The 15,201-nt window shown below is 38.9% G+C and overlaps 1 long non-coding RNA gene across 5 annotated transcripts; it reads right to left on the bottom strand.

The window, feature by feature from the left end:
* Positions 1-9,379: 9,379 nt before the first annotated feature.
* Positions 9,380-11,852, bottom strand: LOC148154377 (uncharacterized). 5 transcript variants are annotated; one of them, XR_015766222.1, is made up of 6 exons: positions 11,547-11,852; positions 10,445-10,554; positions 10,238-10,355; positions 9,990-10,057; positions 9,794-9,915; positions 9,380-9,694 (listed from the first exon to the last, which is right to left on the bottom strand). It is a non-coding gene; the product is annotated as an uncharacterized LOC148154377 (long non-coding RNA). The 5 variants fall into 5 exon arrangements; XR_015766223.1 differs by having other exon boundaries at positions 10,445-10,533; XR_015766221.1 differs by lacking the exon at positions 11,547-11,852 and adding an exon at positions 11,133-11,196 and having other exon boundaries at positions 10,445-10,533.
* Positions 11,853-15,201: the final 3,349 nt, after the last annotated feature.

Raw genomic sequence — 15,201 nt, 5'->3', positions numbered from 1 at the left:
TCCACCAATGGAGGAACCAGAAAGTCAAACTGAAATGACTGAATCCTTGTTTGCTAATTGTGAGATTAAATCAGAATTGAGGAAAATAAATGAGACCCTCGTCCCGAAACTGTTTGGCCTGAATATTCTCCAGATGTTTTAGACTCTTTATCACCAGAAGAGTTTATATTTAATCAGCTCATTCCTTTCCCAGGGGGTCCCATCGTACTCATCATGGCTGCGGAGCCCTCTGACTTGGAGCCGTCCGGTTACCTGCTCCGGTCCCGCTGTGTGAACGTCACGCTCAGTTTCGCGGTGGCCTACGCCTACACTGGGGTCAGGTTCCTCCTGCTCCTCCCCAGCTCCGTCTTCATCCTCCACCTGGGCCAGCAGCAGTGGCGGCGGCGCGCCACCAAGCCGCAGAGCCACCTGGACGTCTTCACCTTCCACCTGGCCGTCCTGGAGCTGCTCTGGGGTTTGGGGAACGTCCTGTTCTACGGAGCCCTGCACCTGCCAGCCGTCAGCCTGGCCGGCTTGTATCTCATGAACATCATGTTCGTCGGAGAGACGCTGTTCCACGTTTTCACCTGTTTGGACCGGTACCTGGCCGTGGTTCATCCGGTCGCTTATAAGAAACTCCAGAGTACCCACGGAGTGACGGTCAGAAACGTCTGCGCTTTGCTCACTTGGCTCTTCTCCTTTCTGTGGAGTCATCTGACGCAGACGTACTACCCTAAACTACCCATCATCCAGTTCTTCTGCTTCCTGGTCTGCTCCTTGGTCATGGTCTCCTTCTGCAGCTTTTCGGTTCTCCGTGCTCTGATTCGCCACGGGCCGGGCGAGAAAGAGCGAGACAGGAAGCACGTCGACCAGATGAAGCAACGGGCTTTCTGCACGGTCACGGCCATCACAGCCGTGCTCTGCTTCTGGTTCCTGGGCTTCATGGTCGCCACGTCGCTCCGGGAGTCCAACGTGTTCAGCACCACAGTCAGCTGCCTGCTGCACAAGTCCATGCACTGGTTCAGCCTGCCCAGCAGTCTGGTGCTGCAGCTGCTCTTCCTGCACAAGAAGGGCAAGTTCAGCTGCCAGGACTGAAGAAGAGCCTGATCTGGTGGAGGTCTGGGTTTGATCATGGGGTAAAAATCATCTGCTGATTTCTGTCTGGTTATTATTAGGAGAGGAAACTGAGCTGATATAAGTGAATTATGCATTTTTAAAAGAATAATTGGGTTATTTGCATTGTGAATGACACGGATTAACCTTTATATCACCTGGAGTCCTACATACAGTATCAATTCAGAAAATAATTAACTAGTATGCCAATTTAAACCAGAGTTTTAATTTGAAAGGTCAGCCGTTCCTCACCAAATCCAAACTTCATCATCCAAAATGGCGGCCTTGTTCACTCTTCTGTATTTAGCTGCTTTCCATAAATAAATACAATAATATGTATAAATCAATATTTTTAGAATCAGAATCAAATTTATTTGCAAAGTTTGTGGGTCCAAACTGGAATTATGATTTTGTTTTCCATCATGTTGGATTGAAATCAGATATTTATTAAACCATATTGATGCTCCCTCATGTCAACCACATAAAGGCTTTAATGGGACATTTGTAAAAAATTAAGAAATGGTTTTCATGTGCCAGAATAATGTGAGATTAATTTATCATCATATTTCCATCTCCTAGTTTGAATTTTGCAGACTGTTTTATTTAGATTTTCTCCATTTTAATCGTGTTAGATTTATTTCAATATGATGTAACTTAAATTGTTTTTTAAATGTGTTTTAAAGGACGTGATAAATAGATCAATGCTAATGACTTTTCTGGAAAATTTGTAGGTTTTTGTTCTCTTGATTCCAGATAAATATTGAGTTCTGTCTGTAAATATTTTAATGTTATTAAAGAAGTTGAGAACACTTTGAACAAGCACCATTTCATTCATGTTATATATTTTTAAATCACAATTAAAAAAAATTCAGATGAGCTAAAACTTTAAAACTTCTTATAAAATGCAGAAGCGTCTGCAGGACACAAGACAAAAGATGTTCCAAAAAGTTTTTAACGAACCAAAACAAATCCAAACTCACTTTAAGCGGGAAATTTGCCAGACGGATATCTTTATGTTGATTACCAACCAGTCACAGACCAATCAGCATGCGTGAAGGACCCCGGGCTGCCCCCGTCTCTGCCTGTTTGATGACGTCACCATTAGAGCCTCTGATTAGTCCTCAACCCCCCAAACCACTTCAAATAATTTTTAAGAAAGAAAAACAATCCTAAAATCCCTCTTTTCCACATTGTAATGAAGCAATCCTCCACCAGAGGGCGCTGTTTAATTTGTACACAGATCTTAAAGCTAGTCTGACACACACTTCCTTTTTCTCTTAAAAGCTTCTAACACATTTTCATTGCAACATTTATTCATGTCAGCTGATCAGTGGCCTTCAGTGAACAACAACCAATAAACAATCAATAACTAATCCCACCCAGCCAAAACCAGCCAATCACACAAACAGGAAGTTCAGACCACAAAACAGATTTTACAAAATAAATTATGAATTCATCCATCATTTTTTCCCAAAATTGATTTTTGAAAAGTAAAAAATACAAAATCACAACCTGTTTATTTCCAAAAGATGATTTAGGTTATAAAAAATGTTTTTAATTTTAAATACTAAATCATTTGGTAATAACTTTATGTGTTTCCTCCTTTTCTTCAAATCTGGAATATAAAAAACTTTTTGTGACAGGAAAATGTTGAAGGTTGAGTTCAGAGCTGAGGAACCAGGAAGACTCTGAACCAGAACATTCCAGGTGGTTCTGGTCCAGCCACTGGTTTCCTGTTGGTCAACTGGTCTGGGTGGAAAACAGAGACGGAAAAAATCAAACAAACGTCTTTTGTCTTTCATGTCAGGGATGGATTTAGAAACGTCAACAAAACAAACTCAGTTCAGTTCTGCTGGTTCTGTTGCTGGCTCTGTTGCTGGTTCTGTTGTTGGTTCTGGTTCTGGTTCTGTTGCTGGTTCTGGTTCTGGTTCTGTTTCTGTTGCTGGTTCTGGTTCTGTTGCTGGTTCTGGTTCTGGTTCTGTTGTTGGTTCTGGTTCTGGTTTTGGTTCTGGTTCTGGTTCTGTTGCTGGTTCTGTTTCTGGTTCTGTTTCTGGTTCTGTTGCTGGTTCTGGTTCTGGTTTTGGTTCTGGTTCTGGTTCTGTTGCTGGTTCTGGTTCTGGTTCTGTTGCTGGTTCTGGTTTTGGTTCTGGTTCTGTTGTTGGTTCTGGTTCTGTTTCTGGTTCTGGTTCTGTTTCTGGTTCTGTTTCTGGTTCTGTTTCTGGTTCTGTTGCTGGTTCTGGTTCTGGTTCTGGTTTTGGTTCTGGTTCTGGTTCTGTTGTTGGTTCTGGTTCTGGTTCTGCAGGTTCTGTTCTTGGTTCTGGTTCTGGTTCTGGTTCTGTTGCTGGTTCTGTTTCTGGTTCTGTTGCTGGTTCTGGTTCTGGTTCTGCAGGTTCTGTTGCTGGTTCTGTTGTTGGTTCTGCAGGTTCTGTTTCTGGTTCTGGTTCTGGTTCTATTTCTGGTTCTGGTTCTGTTGCTGGTTCTGGTTCTGGTTCTATTTCTGGTTCTGGTTCTGTTTCTGGTTCTGGTTCTGGTTCTGCTGTTGGTTCTGTTGTTGGTTCTGTTTCTGGTTCTGTTGCTGGTTCTGGTTCTGGTTCTGTTGCTGGTTCTGTTTCTGGTTCTGTTTCTGGTTCTGGTTCTGTTTCTGGTTCTGGTTCTGTTTCTGTTTCTGGTTCTGGTTCTGGTTCTGCTGTTGGTTCTGTTGTTGGTTCTGTTTCTGGTTCTGTTTCTGGTTCTGGTTCTGGTTCTGTTGCTGGTTCTGGTTCTGGTTCTGTTTCTGGTTCTGTTTCTGGTTCTGTTTCTGGTTCTGGTTCTGTTTCTGGTTCTGGTTCTGCTGGTTCTGTTGCTGGTTCTGGTTCTGGTTCTGTTGCTGGTTCTGGTTCTGGTTCTGTTTCTGTTGCTGGTTCTGGTTCTGGTTCTGTTGCTGGTTCTGGTTCTGGTTCTGGTTCTGGTTCTGTTGTTGGTTCTGGTTCTGTTTCTGGTTCTGGTTCTGTTTCTGGTTCTGTTTCTGGTTCTGTTTCTGGTTCTGTTGCTGGTTCTGGTTCTGGTTTTGGTTCTGGTTCTGGTTCTGTTTCTGGTTCTGGTTCTGGTTCTGCAGGTTCTGTTCTTGGTTCTGGTTCTGGTTCTGTTGCTGGTTCTGGTTTTGGTTCTGGTTCTGGTTCTGTTGCTGGTTCTGGTTTTTCTCGCTCAAAGCAAAACAAATCGTCTCCCTGCTGATATTTGTGATCATGCAAAGCAGCTTCAGTTCATCGTTTGTCATCGACTGAATGAATCACTTTGAACCAGCAGATTTAAATCGGCGCTCGTTTCATCAGGTCTGCGTTTCAAACGGCTGCAGGAAAAAGTCGCTTCTTCTGAGGTGAGTTTAAAAACGAAGAGACGACAGAAAACCTCCTGGTTTCTCCACCAATCATTGATTCTCTCTAAAACTTTAGTTTTGCTGTTTCTAAATTAATATCAACTTGTTTTCTTTGCATGAGGTCTGAAAGCTCTGATGACCATTTCTGAATATTTGCTTGGAGTTCCAGACATGCTGTCAGTAGTTCATAGAATAAAAGAACAACGTTCATTTTATCAGATATAATCAGACAAACTGGTCCTTTAAAGTTCTCTCTATTTTTTCCAGACCTCTATTTACTCATTAGTAACGTTTTGAGCATTTCTTGTGATGAAAACATGTTTTTAACTAATTCAGAAAAACCATGTATATCCTGACTACAATTTTAGCTAAATCCAAACTTTAAGGAATGAAAATGTAAAATATTTCAACCTTTTTGTCTCTAACTGTATTTTCAGACCTGCAGGTGTTAACGCTGCTCCTCTGATCATTTCTACACACATTTAGGCAAACAACAAAATGTTATAAGAACGTCTTTAAAAATGATTTGCAGGTTGAAATAAATCATTTTTAGAAAACAATTCCTGATGTTATATTTTTCTCTATTGATTCAGTGATGAGGTCGTTGCTTATTTGTCTAAGTTGTAGACATTTTTCTAGCTCAAACATTTAAAACATTTAAAGTTTTCATGACCTTACAGGCTCTGGATATTGAAAATTTTTATATTTCTGGCTTTACTTTGATTTCCTTTTCTTTACAGACTCGGTCATCTGACAGCCATCATGTCTTTGCTCCATTTTCCAAACTCTTCCCTGGATTCTGGACGTTCTCGCTGCAACAACACCGACGGCTCGCGAATCGGCCTGGCCTTGATCTCCACCAGAGTCTTCCTCCTGTTTCCGGTGTCGCTCCTCATCCTCTGCCATGGCGCCCAGCGGCGGCGGCGGCGCTCCTTCACGGCGATGAGCCACTTTGACGTCTTTACCTTCCACCACTGCGTCCTGGAGCTGGTCTGGATTCTGGGTACTGTGTTACAGTTTTTAGGGTCGTCGATGGACCTGGAGGTCATGTTCATGGCAGGTACCTACCTCAGTACCTGCATCTTCCCAGGAGAGACCTTGTTTCATGTGCTCACCTGTCTGGATCGATACCTGGCCGTGGTTCATCCGGTCCTTTACGTTAGCCTACGTAGCAGCCGGGGCGTTTCAGTCAGGAATGTTGCCGTTTTCGGCGTTTGGCTGTTGTGTTTTCTGTTTAGCTGTGCAGCAAACAACCTCAGGTCCCTCATCTTCATCCGGTTGTTCAGTGGCTTTCTGACCTGCTCCGTGCTCATCATGCTTTTCTGTGGCGTTTCGGTTCTCTGCGCTCTGATTGGTCCAGGCCCGGGGGAAAAGGCGGGAAACAAGAAGCTTGTGGACCAAACCATCCTGAGGGCGTTCGTTACGGTCGCCGCCATCACCGGCGTCCTCTGCTTGTGGTTCTTTGCGTTCCTGGTGTCCAGTTCTTTGACCAGCTCTGCGCTGGTGGCGCAGAGCGTTTCCTGCGTTCTGGAGGTTTCTGTGCTGTGGTTCAGTTTGCCCTGCAGCCTGATCTTACCTCTGCTTTATTTACTCAAAACTGGAACGCTGCAGTGTGGACACGACGGTGAAGGACAAGAAATGGACACTGAAATAAACTAAACATTTCTGGTTTAAACTGAACAACTGATCAAACTCAGATTTAGAAGAGATGAGATTTGTTGGTACATCTCTGGAAAAGTTCTTCAGTCGAGTAAAATGTGGCTCAGTCAAGACAAAACTATTCATCATTGCAAACAAAATGATTAGGAAGTTATTTTGTTATAACTTGAAGTAATCAATCATTTCAACACTATTAGGAAATCTTTGAGTGGAAATGATCCAGTCCTGAAATGGTTAAAAGTGTCATAAAAACCAGACAAACATTAATGAACCACTGCTGCAGCATTTCTAACTTATTAGAAAACATTTCTGTCATCATTGATGGGGAACTTTTTGAGTCAAAGGTAAATGTTAGACATTAAGTTAAGCATCTTTTATTTCCCCTGAAGTAAATCTGATTATTATTATTATTATTATTATTATTATTACCTGCTACTTTGTCACTGTCAGGTTTATACAGGCAATGCAAATGTGTATTATATAACTTCACTATGGGTTTATTTGAATTACACGTACTAATTTTCATATTTTAAACCTTAAACTTGTTTATTAATATCTACGTGAAGTCATTTTCAGCTTTGATTAATAGTTAACTTGTCATCCACACTGAACCTGGTTCTGGTTCTGCTGCAGGTTTCTTCTTGTTAAAGGAGAATTTTTTTTCCTTCCACTGTTCCTACAAAGTCCCAGACTGAATTCAGCCGACAACAAATCAATCAATTAACCAATCAATGACCAGTTGATCATCCAGGAGGAGTAATCTGGTCAGTAATCTGGTTTCCTCAGATTAATCACTTTTTAATTTGGTAGAATAATAACCCGAACTGACCAGATTAATAACTGTGATGAGATCTAATTTACTTTCTGTCTGTGTGATTTAATTGAACTGATTCTGTTTTTCTGTATATAAATTTGATGTTTTTCTTAGTTGTGTTTTGAGACGACATGTTTTTATAGAAACAGAATTGATTTGAATTGATAAGTTATGTGGTATGTAGTGAACATAAATCCAGATTGAATCTATACATTATGTCATTATAAACATCTGCTGTTTTAATTTTCTTTTTATTCCATTAAATGTATGTTTATGTTGTGTTTATGATTGAGGGAAATGATCATTTATATATTAAAGTGTGATTTAAACAGTAAAGCTCTTCAAACTACTGGATAGAAATATGTAAAAAAAAATCAGTGGATTAAAGAGTGTAAAACATGCAGATAGTTACAAACCACAGGTTATAAATGAAGGATTAAAAAAAAACTTTCTGCTTTGTAAGATAAAAATACTAAAGTGATAAACCTGCATTCTGCTCAGTGACCAGCAGGGGGAACTCTCCTGGTGTTTCTGCTGCGTGTTGGTGACGATAGTTTTTTTTTACTGGTTGAAATGTAAAATATTCACTTTGAATTGTAAGAGTTTGAGCATGTAGGCCAAATAAATCAGTATAATTTATGACTCCTTGTGTCTTTTGTTTTAATGTTGAATTAAAATAGATAATCTTCGTCTAAAGTTTAAAGCAAACAATAAGAAATGAGAGGAACATTTCCTCTTCATTTGATCTCAAGTTTTCTTCAACTGAATTCACATTTACTGTAATATTTATGTTAGTGAACTGATACCATCATCAGATCAGGATGATTTATTTTACATCTGATTGTTTTTGTGTAAAGAGTGAATTCCTGGATAAATATATGAACATCAATAATTGATATTCTGATAAAATTAACAAAGGGTGAAAGAAAATAAGGTTGTGTTCAATTTTTACTGATTTAAAACTTTCATAGAGCAAAATTAAGCTATACAGTTTTACACAAAACAGTTTATAAACTTCAATGAAACAAACCAAACATCTGGACATTTTGAATTTAATGTGATTTTAAATATTAACATGTTTACATCTGTGTATGATATAAGTAAATATAGTAAGATATCTGAAAAAAATATACTACTGCAATTAAAAACCCATTAATTTTAAGGCTTTTTACACATTTTAGCAGGTTTTTCAATAAGTGTATTGTCTTCATGTCATCCACTTATAATCAATTACCTCAGATCCACTGCAGTAATCTGATGTTTATTCTGCAGTTTAACCACAGCAGAAATAAATTCAAATGATTTCCAGGCTGAAGCTTCGTCACGTTGAAACAGCCACAGGTGAGGAGCTCACAGGTGTTCTGTCACCTGGACGCTCTGAGGAAGGAGAGACATTTTCTAGAAATGACAAGTTAAAAAATACAATATTCAGATAAACAGGTGGAAGTGCCAACACCTCATTAAATTTATGTTTCCTTAAGAAAAAGGTTTTTAAAAAAAAAAAAAAAAGTGTCAGATGCACAAAATGAGTTTCCTCTGAAATCTGAAAATGTCTTCAGGTCAGGTGTTAATGAGTCCCATCATGCAAAGACGTCATTTGTCATGTTGAGACATGAAGCTCAGCAGCAGCTATTAAAGCACACAGACAAACTGCAGGCCAGATAAAGGGACAGTTTGGGGGATTCGGCTCTGCAGGCAGGTAGGTGGCCGTTTACCAGGACGGAGGAGAAATAAATGATTCTGAATGGAAAATGAGATCCGAGGTAAAAAAACAAACAGCCTCACGTCTCCAGCAGGGAGCTGAAGTTGTTCATGTAGAGGTCAGAGTTTATGAATGATGTGAGGTGTGCATTTAATCCAGAAGCTTCAGTTCATGTAGAACGACGTGGTGATTTGTTTTCGTTTTCATGAATGTTTCACCCTAAAGCTTTGTTCATTCATCTCGATCAGACAGATTTTTACTTTCATGTTAACAGTGGAAAACTAAATCCTGCTTTTTTCTTTGCCGTCTTAGAATCGTTGGTGTTGCTAAAAAAAATTCACAGACCTTCCAACTCTTGACTTGTCCTCATAAACCTCCATGATGAAACCATTTTAATGACCTTTTTGTTCAATCTGACCCATAAGAGACCATTCCTCTACAGCAGACCTTCATCACACACAGTAAAAACTGCTGGGTTAAAAATAACCCAATACGTAACCCAGCGCTGGGTCAAATATGGACCGACCCAACGCTGGGTTGTTTTAACCCAACTGGGTTGGGTTGAGGGTTTGACCCAGCACATTGGGTCATGGCAACTAACCAAACGTTGGGTTAAATTGACTTGTTTAAATTGGTTAAATTGACCCAAAATTGGGTTGAAATTCATAACCCAACACAAGGGTTATTATACCACTATAGTTGGGTTAAAAAAAATTATTTTAAATTTCACTATATAAAAAAAGGATTAAAAGACATATGAATTTAAAGCTTCTTTTATTTCCACATGATACATATATAGAGCCAGCAGATTTCATTTACAAAAGTTACAAAACATAAGTAGTTAAATCACTTCAATTCATTTGGCTACAACTCCAGAAGTATCTGTTACTCCACATTAGAAAACATTTAATGAAAAAAAGTCTGTTTTAAAGCAAACTACAAGTAAACCTTTCAGCCATTAAACAAGGAGCATTTTTAACGACACTTTAGCATTTTGCCTGTCTCCCTGCATGAGGACATATGGGTTCCATGTTGTCACATTTTGTAGATGCACCACCAGGTTTGTCCCAACCTGATGCAGAGAGAAGACAGAAAATAACAGGCCATTAGTGATGAACTTATATAAACAGCAAACAATTTGAGCATAATTCAGAGATGAATGTTGACTTACAGGCTGGATATCAATGAAACCTTCTGAACTTCCAGGTTGATGGATCTGAAACTCTTCTCCCAAATGTGTAAGGTGGAACAGGGAGGAGAACTGGGAGCAGCTGCAGGGCTACATCATCTTGTCTGCATGGCAAACATAAGCTTGTGTTAAAATGTTAAATGTTAACAGTTTATAAACATATCTTCAGCTTCAATACCTTAAGGGAGAAAATTCATGTTGTTGAGAAGACGGCCGCTCCTTTCTCTTCTTGGCCATACAAAAGATCTTCGTTGAGAACAAGAGAGAGAAGCACAAAAACAGGCCTTTAGTGAATTTAAAGGTAAAGGGATACATTCTCAAAAACTAATTTCTGACTGATTCTAGTTTAACACAAAACCTCACTATTGAATGTGATGCACTTATTTAAACGATCTGAGCATTATTCAGAGATGAAGGTTGACTTACAGGCTGGATATCAATGAAAACATCTGAATTTCCAGGTTGATGGATCTGAAACTTCTCCCAAATTAGTAAGGTGGAGCAGGAAGGGGTACTGGCAGCAGCTGCAGGACTACATCACCTTCTGTATCAAACATAAGTTAGTGTTAAAATGTTGCAGTAACTAGAAAGCATGAAAACATTTTAGAGAACATTTCTTCTGAGCTTCAATACCTTGAGGGAGCAGACTCATGTTCTTGGTCATGCAGAAGGTCTTCGTTGAGAACGAGGAGTTTGGGTTTCGCTTAATTCTCCTGAAGATCCTGGATGTAAAATTACAAAATCTATCAGAAAAGACAAAATCACAAATCAAACTTTAAGAATGACTGAAATCTTATAGCTGCAAATAACTTGTAATTAGCCAGCAATTTCAAATGTTCAGAGTAATTTTATGTTCCTAAAAATAAATATAGCACTTAATAAAATAAAATGACACATATAATTTAATTTAGAAGTAAAACTTAACACAAACTTAGTGCTGAATAACTTTCAGCACCAACTTTAAATAAATGTATTTGTAATTAATAGTAACAATAATAATAAAATGAGCAAACATTAACATTAGATATTGTATTAGTTTTGCTTTTAATTCGTTGCCGAAAACCAGCGGGAGTTTGAAAGCAATGTGCCGGGAGACGGTCGTTCTCTTTCGGCTTAACGAGCCGCTCCGCCCGGTCAACTGACGGAGCGGGCGAGACGAGCGGCGGCTGGAGGGGAGCGATAAGTCCGAACACGTCCGAGCATGTTTGTAATTAAACTATATGTTAATAAACCGAGCGCATAATTCAGGTTTACACAACTAATTTATCGCCTAATAACTTTGCAAAAGTTATTTTATTTTCAAAAAGCATAATATACCCACATTATTAAAGCTCTGCTCGCTCTCCTCCGCCATTACTGCTGGTGTTCGAACACGTAGCCTCAGCCCGCTGAGGATGCGCGCGCATATTGCAAAAATCAGGGGACAAACCGTCAACTACCTTTTCTTTTAAAACTAAATCGATTTTTAAAAATTTGACTATGTTAAGTTACGAACAAATATGATTGAGGTTATATTAAAAACTGAATTTAATTTACTTGACAAATTGTGCCCTTCCCCTTCATCTATTTTTCCCCAACATCCGTGTTGTAGCAACACCGAAGCTCTTTGTCAGAGCAACCTGCCATAATAAACATTTCAAATAACCATAAAAATAAATATCAAACATGTTTGAAATAAATTCAATTTATGTATAAAATTCTATAAACGTTGAAACTTTATCTTCTTTTTACTTACCATGTCTTATTTCAAAGTAGAGGAGAAGTCCGTTATGCAATGTTCACAGTCATGTTGAAAATGGAGGCTTGTGAAGAGGGGCGTGGCTTCTTCCAAGTTTCATCTTTAACCCAACCGTTTGGGTAAATCTACCCACCCAACTCCTGGCCCAACAGAAGTGTGCAAGATGTAGACTTCCGATAAATTTCTGACCCAACTCATGAGTTATGAATTTTGACCCAATATTTGGTCAAACTAACCCAACCTATGACCCAACAGCTTCAACCCAGAAATTGGGTTATGAAAATAACCCAGCATTTTTTACTGTGCAGTGATGTAACAACCTTAAATAATCGTTTCCATTTTTTCTTTCCTCTGTATCACAAAAACACAACAAAAGGCAGAAACTTAGTTTTTACTCCTTCACATCTTGATGTTCCTGAACTTCAGCACGTTTTGCATTTAACCAAACTTTGTGTCCAAACTTTCTGCTGGGCTAAAACTGTAGACTCAAAAGTAACCAAAATCTAAAGTCAAGCAAATAAAGAATCGCGATATTTATTACAGATCCAAAGCTGGAAAATGATTTTTACATTAGAGCGATTATAAATTAAAAAATAAATAAATAAAAACAAAACGAATACATTTCTGCCAAAAATTCAGAAAATTTCCAGAAAACTTAAATATTTTCAAAAGACAATTTTCAACATTTGAAATTCAGAAATTTCCAAGTTTTTTGTAGAAAATTTTTGATTAATCTAAAAATTATATTTTTTTCGAGTAAATATTTTTGTCTTTTCTAGAAAATTTCTAATATTTAATATTACTGTTAGTATTACTCTAATATTATATGCTGTAGCAGAATTTGCACATTTATTTGTACTAAAACAAAGGCGTCTAGTTTTCAGGGGTTTTTTGGGCTCAAATAAATTTATTTTCAACGATAAGAACAGGATTTGGGTCACTTTCAAAACACTTGGTATATCTGACCAAGTTTAAGAAAGAATAAAAACTGTGTATTATTTTCTGTAAAGCGCTTTGAGAGAAACTTTGGTGTCGTTTATAAAAATCAACTGAACTGAAGTAGATTTAGGTTTTGATTTATTTATCTACTGAATGATGCTCTGTTGAATAGAAAATTAGAATTTTGTAGTTTAATGAGGTGCTTCATGTCCAATTCTTTAACTGTAATTTTACAATATTTTAATGGCTCCTCTTCCTCCTTTCTGTCTGCTCAGATCCACATCAACCATCCATTCAAAATGTCAGCCAACTCCTCTTCCTCCTCCTCTTCCTCCAACTCGTCCATTCAGTTTGATCAAACTGACTGTGACTTTGTCAGCATCATGTTTCTTGCCTCTGCATTCAACCTCAGCAGAGCCATCCTCCTCCTCCCTGTGTCCGTCTTCGTCCTCATCCTGGGCGTCCACCAGAGCCGCTCCTTCACAGCAGCGACCCACTTGGACGTCTTCACCTACCACCAGGCCGTCATGGAGCTGATCTGGGCTCTGGGGGCAGGACTCGCCTCTCTGGGGCTTTATTTTCATCTCCCAAATGTTCCAGTTTTCGGCTACATTTTTAGCAGCGTCGTTTTCTTTGGAGAGACCCTGTTTCACATTCTCACCTGTCTGGAGCGTTACGTGGCTGTTGTTCACCCGGTCACCTACAGGGGGCTCCAGAACCGCCACGGAGCCGCCATCAGAAACGGCTGCATCGTGTCGGCCTGGCTGCTGTCCTGGATGTGGGCCTGTCTGATAGTTTTACACAACAGCATCTTGTCCATGATCTCATTCTTGTGTTTCCTGGTTCTGTCTCTGATCATCATCTCAGTCTGTAGCTGCTCTGTCCTCTGTGCGCTGATCCGACCCGGACCGGGGGACAGAGACAGAACCAGGGGACAAATGGACCAGATGAAGCTGAGGGCGTTTTTTACGGTCACAGCCATAATGACTGCCAGTTTTTTGTGGTTTTTTGCATTTCTTATTGCCACCACGGCTAAATATGCCAATGTGTTCAGTCACAGCGTCTGGTGTGCGATTGATTATTACGTGATGTGGTTTAGTCTCCCCAGCAGTCTTATTTTACCCTTACTTTACGTGCACAAAAAAGGAGCTTGGTCCAACTCATAATGCAACAGATTATTATAAATTAGGTAATCTGGAGCCAAATGAAGTTAGAAGTTGGAGACATTTAGTTTGTGAAGTTGTTGTAAAGAAGATGGTGAGCATGGCTAAAGCAGTGCTGGGCTGCAGATTCAAACCACTGCAGTCTATTGTTCAAAAATATGACTTTTTTTTGGTATTTTTTGTTGTCACTGTGTTATTTATTTTTCTAATGTAGCATTTTATGTATGTAAATAATCACTGAATAATTGGATTATTTTTTTAGAAATAGTCGGAACATGACTGTCAGTGATGTAATTCATGAAGTAAACTCAGTATTTCTACTGAGTTTTATTAAAGTTCATATTGATTGGTTGCTTATTGGATATGATATGTTTTAGTTTGTAAGTATACATGCTAACATAGCTCATGATTTGTGCTGTAGATGTAATGAATTTCAGGTTTTTACTGGTTTGATTTAAAATAAACCATCATATGATGCTGTTTCCTGTCTGTTTACTTGGTTTTTGTTTTTTTACATCATAAAATTGTTGCACTTTGCCAGTATAAAGGTAAAAGTTCAGTATTTACATTTAACCAGTTGGTTTTGTCTTATTTTCTCAGTTGAAATGAATAAAATTTGGACGTATTAGCGTTTAGCTTTCACTGCCACCAGCCTGGTGAGCTACCAAATCCCACGCAACCGTTTTGTTTCTCTCTATAATTAATGATCGTCTCCATCTAGGAAGAAAAGGGTTGATTGAAACCACCGAGACGTTAAATATTAATCATAAAATGTTTTATGTTCTGTTTCTGGAGCCTCTTCAATGTGAGGGAACCTTCATCAGCGCTGACAAAGCTTCTGCATGAAATTAAGAGTCATTTTCAGATTCAAACTTTCATAAATCCTGCAGTTGTGTCTGAATTCACTGTGTGTCAGAACTGAAGGAGTTTTTTGACATATTTATGAAAATGCTGCAGGGTGGCTCGACTGTAAATCACATTTCTGAATAAAACATCATGCCACAACCATATTTACTTGTCATACTTTTGAAATGCACAGCATTAGGTCTGATGGTGCATTACTTCCTGTTTGGTAATAAAGGAGAGTGAATTTTTGTTATTTGCCACATAAAAGCTTTAAATACAGAAAATAATCAAATTTAACTCAATTAATTTCATAAAGTGAAACCAGATCAAAAATAAAATGTATTTTTGCTTTAGCATGATTTCACTCATATACAGCCAATTCCAATAAAACGTTGCATTTGACTCTGTCAACCTGTTTCATTATGTCCCTTTGACTTGTTGCCATGGCTCTGATGTAACTGCTGTAAACTTTGTTTTGGTTCATCTTTGCTAAAGTCACGTGAACGTTCACATGCTGCTCCATGAGCCTCCATTCGCCTGCTGGGAGTTTTTCCTTTTGCATAAAGTCCTGGTCCAATCATGCAAATCATGTGACCCTGCATCATTTGTAATCCTGTCACATCTACATGATTAATCACCTTCACTGTACAAACAGGGAGCAGTTATATACCTGCACACCTGTCAGCACTGACAGGTGTGCAGAT

The sequence above is a fragment of the Poecilia mexicana genome, unplaced genomic scaffold (genome assembly GCF_051168715.1).
Source record: "Poecilia mexicana isolate PSO_F unplaced genomic scaffold, ASM5116871v1 scaffold_18, whole genome shotgun sequence".
NCBI classification, from domain to species: Eukaryota; Metazoa; Chordata; class Actinopteri; order Cyprinodontiformes; family Poeciliidae; genus Poecilia; species Poecilia mexicana.
Note: the sequence above shows the minus strand (reverse complement) of the source record. Positions and strands in the feature narration are given on the sequence as shown.